Source organism: Danio aesculapii, unplaced genomic scaffold (genome assembly GCF_903798145.1).
Source record: "Danio aesculapii unplaced genomic scaffold, fDanAes4.1, whole genome shotgun sequence".
Lineage (NCBI taxonomy): Eukaryota > Metazoa > Chordata > Actinopteri > Cypriniformes > Danionidae > Danio > Danio aesculapii.
The window spans coordinates 1-12,940 of NW_026613836.1; the positions used below are offsets into that span (position 1 = coordinate 1).

The 12,940-nt window shown below is 32.9% G+C and overlaps 1 pseudogene; it reads left to right on the forward strand.

Annotated features, from left to right (window-relative positions):
- Window positions 1-12,017: 12,017 nt before the first annotated feature.
- On the forward strand, window positions 12,018-12,721 carry LOC130220449 (ras-related protein Rab-9A-like; annotated as a pseudogene).
- The last annotated feature ends 219 nt before the right edge of the window (window positions 12,722-12,940 follow it).

Consider the following 12,940-nt stretch of genomic DNA (forward strand, 5'->3'; position numbering starts at 1 on the left):
GTATATTAGAAATCCTATGGAGCTAGATTTGTTTCTTTATTATTTAATCAAAAATATTTACTTTTAAGGAAAAATTAAGCACATAGTAATTAAAAAATAAAAGATTGCAAATAAAAAAACATTTCATTCAAAAAAAATATGTCAGTGATAATAAATGTTTTGCATCGCAAAAATAAACTATGCAGTAAGCACAATTTTCATTGCACACTCATTAATTTTGCTCTCTGTTCTGCTGTCATTTATTGCACATCTAGAATCTTTGCTTGCGAATTGAAAGGTTTTGCTTGCATGTTGAAAAGTTTTGAACCACTGTATGCTAGAGTAATTTTTGTGTCTTTATTATTCAAACAAACATATTTAGTATTAGACCAAAACTAAGTACATTGTAATTAAAAAATAAAAGATTAAAAGAAAAAAAAAAAACATTTAATAAAAAATGTCATTGGTTAAAAAAAATCTGCATTGCAAAAAATAAACTATTTACATTTTATTCAGTTACCAGTAGGGTTTTTATTCATTTTGCTTTCTGTTGGGTCAGATTTTTTTGCGGATCTTAAATTTTTGCTTGCGAGTTGAAAAGTTTTGAACTCTTCAGCGCAGGGGGCGGTATCTTCCCTCTGGGATGAGAGGCCTTTTTCTATTGGTCAAACTGGATTGACGTCACAGGTTGACCACGCCCACTACAAGTTCGCGCGATTGGACTCCTAACAGTTAGATGAGCGAGCGATGGCGAGCAACAGGTCTACTTCGAGGTAAGTTAACAAAAACTGTATAACTTGTATATTATTATCCACATGTCCCATCGGATAACATAACGACTGCTATTATTAGCTCGGAGTACTTCGTAATATAGATGAATAATCTCGATTAACTTACATTTGCTGTCGGCCTTCAGTAGTGCACAGCTGCAATAGGCAACGGAATATACAACGCTGTATGTCATTTTGGAAAATATACATTAATGTACCGTCACTGTAAAAACAGGCTTTGCTTATGTCTGTATGATGTCTGTAGATGAAGGCCAGGTGTACCTTAACTTCCGGTCGGAAACTTTTGTAGTGAATTATCAAGGTTCACAAAACGAAGCATTCTTTTACCTGTAATGTTAGACATGTAAGAATAATATATAGATAAAGTTTCACATTTTTTAATTAAATATCTTGTTTAATTATGTAATATATAGTCTATGCTTTATATAAATATTCTAACACGTTTTTTTCTTTTTGTGTTTACTGATTACTGTTTAAAAACCTTATTTTTCATAATTAAATTTATGTTAAATCTTCACTATTCCAAGCATGATGACATTCAACTAAGATTTATGCTGATGCTTATTTGCTTTACTTCTGTTACTGTAGTAACGTTAGGTGATATTTTCTATTCAGACAATCAAAATATTTAAGGATCAAATCTGAAATTATCTCAAATGCAGATATAACGTAAAATCCACGTTTCCAAATCAAATTAGATCTATTGACTACAGAATTTGTTCTCTTTTTTTATTGTATATACATAATCTCTGAAACTGAACATTTGATAAAGTACTGTAAGAAAATAAAATATATATTTTTAAATAAACATTTTTTGTTCAGCCAAATTTGAAGTTAAAGAAATGGCAATATTTTGTCTACAACTTACCAGTAAAAATTATACCCAGTCTTCCAGTGATAATAGGTTCAGTCAGGGTTGTACCATGCAGTCTGTGATAAAGTAGATCATTCAATTTTACTTAATTCAATTTCTTTTCAAAAGATTACCTTTTGAAAAATCTTTTGTTTTTGTGAAGGAACATGATTTCATATCACATAATCAGGAAGAACCATTATTTTGTAGAACAACATACCAGAAAATATTTTGAATTAATTTCAAGTCCATATCACCTATTCCTTCACATTTGATGCAATGCTATGCAATTCTTCTGAATGCCATGAATGTTACCTTTTCAAGTAATTTTGTTAATAGCTATATTGTTTATCTTTACAGATCTCTACAGTGGGAGATTTTGCGTAGGTCCACTGATAGACTGGGGCACGTTATTGATCGGCAGCCCATTGATGTTGAATATCTGCAGTTGGTTTGCAGTCAAGAGCTACTGTTTCTTCGAACAGGAGCATCATATTTAGAAATTCCACAGTGCGTGGTGGATGCTCTTGAACACTTATCTGAGGTCATCTCTAGCTACCTCTCACAGAGTTTTGTCCCTCCACTTTTAGAAAATGTAGCTGTGGCTGAAAGTTTTGAAAGTGTGGGGCGTCCCAAGTTAAGCATACAAAGAGAAACACTTCAAGATTTGCTCAGCATGCACTTACCACTGGCCTCTTTGGCTAAAGTGCATGGTATTTCAAGATCTACCTTATACAGGCGAATGAAGGAGGAAAATCTGTCAGTAAGGAACAGCTATTCAGATATTTCAGATCATGAGCTTGATCAGAAGGTTAGATCTATAAAAGGAAGAATGCCTCATGCTGGATATAGGCTTGTAAAGGGATATCTACAAGCAATGGGACACAGAGTTACATGGAGACAAGTAAAGATGTCTATGCAACGTGTAGATGGTGCTGGAGTACTTCTCTGTTCCTGCTCCCTTGTCTCTTCTCCACATAGACACCAATCACAAGTTGATACTCAGAAAGTCACTTACCAGTTTAATAATGATTTGATCAGCTGTAGTATGAAATTTACACTGGGTTTCCTCTCCTCTAAGGGCTTATTATGAGGTCTCTGTCGCCATCTTGTGGCTGCTTAATGACAGGCTGACGGCCACTGACGCTGTGTCTCTCAGAAATTATAAATATATGAGGCATTCTTCCTTATTCCTCTGAAATATCTGAATAGCTGTTCCTTACTGACAGATTTTCCTCCTTCATTCGCCTGTATAAGGTAGATCTTGAAATACCATGCACTTTAGCCAAAGAGGCCAGTGGTAAGTGCATGCTGAGCAAATCTTGAAGTGTTTCTCTTTGTATGCTTAACTTGGGATGCCCCACACTTCCAAAACTTTCAGCCACAGCTACATTTTCTAAAAGTGGAGGGACAAAACTCTGTGAGAGGTAGCTAGAGATGACCTCAGATAAGTGTTCAAGAGCATCCACCACGCACTGTGGAATTTCTAAATATGATGCTCCTGTTCGAAGAAAACAGTAGCTCTTGACTGCAAACCAACTGCAGATATTCAACATCAATGGGCTGCCGATCAATAACGTGCCCCAGTCTATCAGTGGACCTACGCAAAATCTCCCACTGTAGAGATCTGTAAAGATAAACAATATAGCTATTAACAAAATTACTTGAAAAGGTAACATCATGGCATTCAGAAGAATTGCATAGCATTGCATCAAATGTGAAGGAATAGGTGATATGGACTTGAAATTAATTCAAATATTTTCTGGTATGTTGTTCTACAAAATAATGGTTTTCTTCCTGATTATGTGATATGAAATCATGTTCCTTCACAAAAACAAAAGATTTTTCAAAAGGTAATCTTTTGAAAAGAAATTGAATTAAGTAAAATTGAATGATCTACTTTATCACAGACTGCATGGTACAACCCTGACTGAACCTATTATCACTGGAAGACTGGGTATAATTTTTACTGGTAAGTTGTAGACAAAATATTGCCATTTCTTTAACTTCAAATTTGGCTGAACAAAAAATGTTTATTTAAAATATATATTTTATTTTCTTACAGTACTTTATCAAATGTTCAGTTTCAGAGATTATGTATATACAATAAAAAAGAGAACAAATTCTGTAGTCAATAGATCTAATTTTGATTTGGAAACGTGGATTTTACGTTATATCTGCATTTGAGATAATTTCAGATTTGATCCTTAAATATTTTGATTGTCTGAATAGAAAATATCACCTAACGTTACTACAGTAACAGAAGTAAAGCAAATAAGCATCAGCATAAATCTTATTTGAATGTCATCATGCTTGGAATAGTGAAGATTTAACATAAATTTAATTATGAAAAATAAGGTTTTTAAACAGTAATCAGTAAACACAAAAAGAAAAAAAACGTGTTAGAATATTTTATATAAAGCATAGACTATATATTACATAATTAAACAAGATATTTAATTAAAAAATGTGAAACTTTATCTATATATTATTCTTACATGTCTAACATTACAGGTAAAAGAATGCTTCGTTTTGTGAACCTTGATAATTCACTACAAAAGTTCCGACCGGAAGTTAAGGTACACCTGGCCTTCATCTACAGACATCATACAGACATAAGCAAAGCCTGTTTTTTACAGTGACGGTACATTAATGTATATTTTCCAAAATGACATACAGCGTTGTATATTCCGTTGCCTATTGCAGCTGTGCACTACTGAAGGCCGACAGCAAATGTAAGTTAATCGAGATTATTCATCTATATTACGAAGTACTCCGAGCTAATAATAGCAGTCGTTATGTTATCCGATGGGACATGTGGATAATAATATACAAGTTATACAGTTTTTTGTTAACTTACCTCGAAGTAGACCTGTTGCTCGCCATCGCTCGCTCATCTAACTGTTAGGAGTCCAATCGCGCGAACTTGTAGTGGGCGTGGTCAACCTGTGACGTCAATCCAGTTTGACCAATAGAAAAGGCCTCTCATCCCAGAGGGAAGATACCGCCCCCTGCGCTGAAGAGTTCAAAACTTTTCAACTCGCAAGCAAAAATTTAAGATCCGCAAAAAAATCTGACCCAACAGAAAGCAAAATAAATAAAAACCCTACTGGTAACTGAATAAAATGTAATAGTTTATTTTTTGCAATGCAGATTTTTTTTAACCAATGACATTTTTTAATTAAATGTTTTTTTTTTTTTCTTTTAATCTTTTATTTTTAATTACAATGTACTTAGTTTTGGTCTAATACTAAATATGTTTGTTTGAATAATAAAGACACAAAAATTACTCTAGCATACAGTGGTTCAAAACTTTTCAACATGCAAGCAAAACCTTTCAATTCGCAAGCAAAGATTCTAGATGTGCAATAAATGACAGCAGAACAGAGAGCAAAATTAATGAGTGTGCAATGAAAATTGTGCTTACTGCATAGTTTATTTTTTGCAATGCAAAACATTTTATCATCACTGACATATTTTTTTTGAATGAAATTTTTTTTTTATTTGCAATCTTTTATTTTTTAATTACTATGTGCTTAATTTTTCCTTTAAAAGTAAATATTTTTGATTAAATAATAAAGAAACAAATCTAGCTCCATATTGTTCTCTCTGTTCATTGCTTAAACTTTTAGTCATATATGTCTTTTTCGTTAATTACTCTTAATGCCAGGGGTTTGAGGTTAAATGTGAAACGTAAGGCTTTATTTTTATTTGTTAAGCAGCAGAATCTGACTTTTGTTTTTTTCAAGAAGTCCATTCAACTCCCAATGATGTTAGCTTTTGGAAAGCACAATGGGGATTGGATATATGGTTTGCACATGGCTCTGAACATTCGGCCAGAGTTGCAATTTTAAAAAACAGATTCTCGGGTGATATTTTGCATTCTGAGTCCGACACTCACTGTCATTATGTTCTTTTAGTCACAAAGTTAATTTTTTTACTTTAATACTAATTAATTTTTATGGTTACAACTCTAAAAGTGAAAATGATGCCTTATTTATTAAATTAGAAAATCGTTTAACCCACTGTTTATCTAAATTTCCAAATTCACAAATTTTACTGGAGGTGATTTTAATATTGTCTTAGATAATTCTCTTGATAGATGGCCTCCTCGTGCTCCAACTTCCTCAAATTCCACTTTGAAAGCGTTTATGCAGAAATTTAATTTAGCAAACATCTGGAGGGAAAAATTTTCTAATTTAAAATTGTTTACATGGAACAACAAAGCTAGTACTGCCATGTCACATATCGATTATTGGCTAACCTCTTGCAGCTTGAACAAAGAAAATGCTCTCATTAATATTCTCCCTATACCTTTATCAGACCATAAAGCAGTTTCAATTAACATTGGCTTAATATCTTTTTCCAGCAAACATTATAACTCTTATTGGAAACTTAATAATTCCACTCTGGACCATGAATCTGTTAAAGTGTCCATTCGCAGTTTGATTACACAATATCTGAATATGGCTCAATTGTCTAATAATTACTGTAATACATGGGAATTACTTAAGTTTGAAATATCTAAATATTTAAGACATTATTCAAGCCTTTTAGCTAAAGCCAGAAAAAGTGAAGAAACAGATATCATTTCTAAGATTATAGCTTTCTCTCAAAACTCCCCTCTCTCTGATAATGAAAAAACTGAACTTTCTGTTCTTCAAAATAAACTGGATGATATTTACAAAAGAAAAGCAGAAGGAGCTTTCATTAGATCCAGACAGAGATGGTTAGAAAAGGGTGAACAAAACTCTGCTTATTTTTTTAATTAGAAAAAAATCATTAAAAAAATATTGATCTCGCACTTGATCATTAATGGTCGTTTAACCCGTGACCCAAAATCTATTGCTGATTTTTGTTCATCCTTTTATAGCTCTCTTTATGAATCTAGACTGAATAAGAATGTTACTGTTGATTTTATAGATAGTATCTCAAATACAAATTTGATAAACAATTCTGTGATAGTCCTATTAATGTTGAAGACGTTTTACATGCCATTAAGGCACTTAAGAAATCTGTAGTTATGAACACTATTGAAAACGGAGGTTTAAACTTCTTAGATTTTACCACTCTTAACTATACTTTCAAAATTAACTGGAGATGAAGCAATTTAAAAAAAAAAAACAACTTCTATATGGAATATTATTCCTCATTGCATTTTCTCACAGGTTGGAGGTCTCCATTTCCTTTTACTTTGTAATTATAATATTTCTAAACTGCCGTTAAAATTATCAAACTTTCACAAACAAATGCTTCTTTCCTGGAACTTGATTTATAAACAATTTCTCCACAATAGATGTTTCATTTGGAATAATAAGCATATTTTATTTAAATCCAAAACATTGTTTTTTTGAAAATTGGTTCAATAATAATATAAATTTAGTAAGCCAACGTTTAAACCAAGATGGCCTTCTTTTAACTTATTCAGTATTTTTATCTAAGTTTAAAATCCCAATAACTCCTAAAGAATATGCTGTAGTAATGGATGCTGTCCCCTTTACAAATGCTTTGTAAAAATACATGTTCCCCTCCTCCTTTGCTGTTTTGGATCCTCTTGATACTGCTGTTGGTCAAATATGCTTTTCCTCTATTAAAAATAATAAATCGACAAATTCGAACTCTTTTTCAAAGGGATGTTGTCTCTAGACCTCATGTTATAACTTTCTGCTCTCTCACTGTTTGTGAACAAGTTTTTCTGTGCCGAGGTTGACAGAATGCTTTTTGACTTTGGAAAAACAGAAGACACTATATGAAAAAATCTGTTATAAAACAGTTATGATTATGGGGGTCTAAACTTTCTTGATTTCTCTTCTATGAATAATAAATTCAAGATAAATTGGTTGAGGCAATTTTTGAATGATCCTGATTCCCTTTGGAATGTAATTCCCAAGTATATTTTTTCCAAAGTTGGTGGTCTCCCTTTTTTATTAGTATGTAATTATAATATCTCCAAACTTCCTATTAAATTATCCAATTTCCATAAGCAAGTATTATTAGCATGGCATTTAATATATAAACACAACTTTACCCCCATAGGTATTATATCTGGAATAACCATGATATTTGTTATAAAAATAAATCTATATTCTTTCTTAATTGGTTTAGGAACAATATTTGCTTGGTTTCTCAACTTTTAATAATAATGGTCATTTATTCTCTTATTCTGAGTTCTTAAGTAAATACTGCATTCCTATAACCCCACGAGAGTTTGCCATCGTTATGGACGCAATTCCCAGTGGAACTATTACCCTTTTAAAAAACTCTCTTCATTCTGTTCTCCCTGTTACCTCATTAATTAATGTTTGTGAAACAGTGATTGGGAAAATTTGTTTCTCGCATAACCCTTCTCTCAGAAATAGAAAGATTCGGCATCTTTTTCAGAATGAAATAACCTCTATTCCTCATGTCATATTTCACTGGAGTAATTTATTTTATGACATTCCTTGGAAGATTGTGTGGTCTTTACCCAACAAATTTCTAATTACAAATAAGGTTAAAGAGGTTTCCTTCAAATTGCTACATAGAGTTTATCCAGTGAATGTTTATATAAAAAAAATGCTTCCGGAAAAGGATCCCCTTTGTTCCTTTTGCAGAATACTAGATGAATCTGTAGATCATCTTTTTTGGGAATGTGCCCATATTAAGATTTTTTGGAAAGAATTCAGTTTATTTATACGTGTATCTCTTTATATAATTTTTCTTTGTCATACAAGGATGTTTTATTTGGTTTTTATCATGTTGATAAAGTTAAAGATAAATATTTTCTAATAAATCTGTTTATTTTACTAGCAAAATTTTTTATGCATAAATGCAAATTTTTGTCTGTAAAGCCCCTTTTTCTTATTTTTTGAAAAGATTTGAAATATTATTTAAATACAATCTCTACCTCCAGCAATGTTAAAGCTTTAAAATCCGTAACACTATGTGAGTCTTACAATATTCTCTCTTTTTATAATACTCAGATGACTGTATATTATGTGATCTTGTAAACATCACTGTGACCTTGCTTTAAATTTAAAGTGCTTTTTGTAATTCATATTCCCCCTGGCATATTCGTTAGTTTGTAATTTGTTTTGTTCTGTTCTCTACCTTTGTTGTTAAAGGTTTGTACCTTTTCTGTAAATTTCTGTATTCTTGTTGAACGCTTTAATAATAATAAAAAAAAAAAAAACTAAATCGTTCTTTGTACCAGGCTGTAAACACCTTTTTTCTGCTGTAAAGTTGGCCATTCTAACAGTTGGCTCAATTGCAATTTGCTCTATTATGGAGCCAGGACTAGCGGAATTTTGATGAATTGCAGTTTGAGTTACTTCCGTATTGGCTTCCCGAGGGAGAGCGGGAGGTTGCCGCTTGATTGCAACTCTGTATTATTGGAAATGGACAAATAACAAAAATTCTTATTTTATTTGGAAAGTTTCACATCCACAAAACAAAATGTATGCTGACTGTACCAAATTGTAAACTATTCATTGATCTTAAATTTTTTTATGATTCACTCACTTCTATAAAGAGCTATTAAGACATCCCAACTGCTGAAAAAAATACTTAATGTACGATTAATTCTTGTTGTTAATTCCCCTGTATACTGTTTATGTATAATTCTGTACTCCCTGTTTAATAAAAAATATATTTAGGCCCTGCAGCATCTGAAGAGCGACTGCACGAGCTCTGATGACGACACCGACATTACAGCATGACAACAACCATGTGTGTTTCGGGTTTATTATTGGACAACTTGTCTCACAAATTTCAAAAACAAACAATTCACTTTTTATACCATCTTGTACACATCATGCCTATTAAAAAACTACAAACATTTTACTGCAGTAATCATGTTTTGTTAAATAATCTGGTTATAAAGTCTAGCTTGTTGCACAGGTTTATTTTCGACCTTTTTATACAGACTATTTACTACATTCAGCTCCGTGAACGATTTAAATGATTTATTTAGTAAATAATCTAAATATTAACTCAAATAAGTCTTACACACTTGAAATAAAATAATTATCATCATTGATCCTGCCACCCTATAGGTTTCTTAACAAATTAAGTTAAAGAACTATTTTATTTAGTAATTATAAAATGATTTTTAGGATTCTAATATATATATATATATATATATATATATATATATATATATATATATATATATATATATATATATATATATATATATATATAGTTATAGAGACTGTGTCTGTTTTATTTGTAAATCTTTTGTTGTTATAAATAAAAAAATTAAAAAATGATGATGACGCAGTGTAATCGGTCATCATGACTGCCGCAACTTTGAGCCCCGAAGTGTTCAGCTGTCCGGCTTGACGGCTCCGCCCCCGCCTGCGCTCGGCTAATCTTGTTGATCACCGGCTGCAGCTGTGCTTCATGTCGAACGCACCTTCTGTTGGGCCCTGAGACAGAGGTCACTGGCCGAGTCGTTTCGGAGAGGCAATTAATATCCAGGTAGCTAGCAACAGTGGTGAAATTAATATTTGAGTTATATAAGACATTCAGTTTCAGTTATGCCAATTTGAAAAAAAAAAGATTACTTGGTCATGGGCGACGCAGTGGCGCAGTATGTAGTGCTGTTTCCCCCACTGTCCAAAGACATGCGGTACAGGTGAATTGGGTAGGCTAAATTGTCCGTAGTGTATGAGTGTATGTGTGAATGAGTGTGTGTGGATGTTTCCCAGAGATGGGTTGCAGCTGGAAGGGCATCCGCTGCGTAAAAACGTGCTGTATAAGTTGGCGGTTCATTACGCTGTGGCAACCCCTGATTAATAAAGAGACTAAGCTGAAAAGAAAATGAATGAATGAATGATTACTTGGTCATAGTTGAACTTGTTACTTTCATCAACAGGCTGATAAAATACAGCCCATAAAGTCAGCATACATACCTGTTATTTATATGAATTATTGTGGAATTTAAAAACATACAGTGGTAGCCAAAATTATTAGAAAGGTAGTTTTTTTTTCACCAGCAAATGGTTTTAAGTCAGTTATCTTTTACTGTATAGTGTGTTAGTAGAAAATAAAAATAAAAAAACATTTAAAAACACTTAAAACATTTTTTAGCTGGTGAGAATACAGGTGTTCTAATAATTCTGGCCACCACTCAGAATATCCCTCATTATGTACAAGCAACTGTATGCACTTTGTTTATAAAATAAGGCAGTTTAGTGTCTAATGAACCACTTTATTTTGTTATTTTGAACAAAACAGTGAACAAAAACTGAAAAAAGTTTTAAAACATTTGTTCACCAGTAATAATTTTTGGTCTTTGATTATTACAAATGTATTTGAAATGCATATTTGTTTTACATTTATTTGTTTAAAGACATTAAAGAAGTGCTAGAAGAGAAATGGTATTGTTAGTATAATATTTTTGTTTCTGAACAAAAACCCAGACTCCCCCTTTAAACACTTTTAAAAGTGTTTAAAATTTGTCCTGGGTTTTAACAAATACATTTAATTATAGCTGCTTTGAGAGAATTCAACTCATAAATCATCACACACTGTTCTCCACTACAGAAAAGTACATTATGGTTCAAGTGCATGCTTTTTAAAATAAAAGTATCGGTATCGATATCGGTGATACTGGCCCTGTATTTACTTGGTATCGGATTGTTACCAAATTTTGCAGTATCACCCAGCCCTAGCCTTTCTAGCAACTAAGCAGTTTTTATACACACAGAAACCATTATATTCCAGTCTCCTCAGTTAGGTAACGTGCACAGAAATCATCGCAGAGAATCACAAATACACAGCCATCCACACGAATACTTCCACTGTCAGATCCCAGGTTGTGAATTTGTTGCTAAGAATTTTTCAGAGCTGTGTTTCCAACTGTAAATTTATATTAAGGACTATAGAAAATTTTGTTGTCTTGAGCTTTTTAAGTAAAAAAAAAAAGTAAACATTTTTGGATCCTTGGTGTTGGACTTTTTACAGTAGAATACTGGCAACAGTGCAGAGGGAGCTATTGCTGATTAAATGTGGGAAGTGGAAATTAAAATGTACACAATTTTCAAGAATAGAATAACTACAGATAAATGCACATTTGTCACATGATATAAAAAAAACTGCTATTTAATTAAGGAACAATATCATTGGTTCATTATGGTAGGAGCTGTAATTTTAAATATATCATTAATTATGCCAAGAGCCCCTGATTCTAACTCACACTGGCATTTAAAGGTAATTAATACAGTAGGCTACTCTGAAATACTGTCCAACTAAACAGGGTGTTACCCAACAAAAATCCAATTTAAAGTCTACTACAGTAAAAAAAAAATGCTTCTTTCCAGACTGTCAACGTCAGAGAACCTTGTTTGCTAATTCTCATTTTCCTTTCAGGTCTGTTTGAGAGTTAACCTAAAAGTTACCCCAAGTAATCATTGCTGAAGGTGGTTTTGCTGGGGGATTGTGGCATGGGAAAGTCCTCCCTCAGGAATTGTTATGTGTCCAACAAATTTGACTCACATCTATTCCAAACAACAGGGGTAGAGTTCTTAAACAAAGAGCTGGAGGTGAGGGTCATAGTCACTGTACAGATTTGGGACACAGCAGGACAGGAGAGATTCAGAAGTCTCTGCACATCCTTTTATCAGGGCTCTGACTGCTGTTTGCTTACGTGTGGATGACAATTAAAGTTTTCTCAACCTCAACAACTGGAAGAAAGAGTTTGCGTACTATGCAGATGTCAGGGACCCAGAGAAATTCCCTCATGTTGTTTTAGGAAACAGAGTAGATGTCACATAATTGCTGGTGTCAGTGGAAGAAGCTCAGAGATGGTGTCAAGAGAATGGTTAATAACCATACTTTGAAAGAAGTGCAAAGGGTGCCACTAATGTATCAGCTTCTTTTGAGGAAGCTGTTAGACGTGTACTCTTATCTGAAGACCTCACAGAACATCTGCTGTTCACAGACATTACTGACCTGTGCAGGAAGCCGCATGAAAAAGGTTCATGCTGTTTATGCTGCCTAATAAATGAAGACCACGGAAACCCTCCTTACATGCTAACAAATACTGTACATGCATAAACCGACTCATCAGTACTACATAACAAATGGCAGAAAAAAACATCTTGGTTGCACTAAGATCTGCTTTTATACATGATCACAAGCACGAGCAATGTCTTGCTAAAATTTGAAGATTTTTAATGTCTTTATTGGGTCACATTTCTTTGTCTTAAGTTTAAGATAAAATTTCTCTTGTGCTTTAGGTGCATAAATATTCTTGGGAAACCAAGAAAGTATCTTGAGCACTGCAACATATGCCTTTAAGCACAGTTTTGTTTGCCTTATTTAACAATCTTGC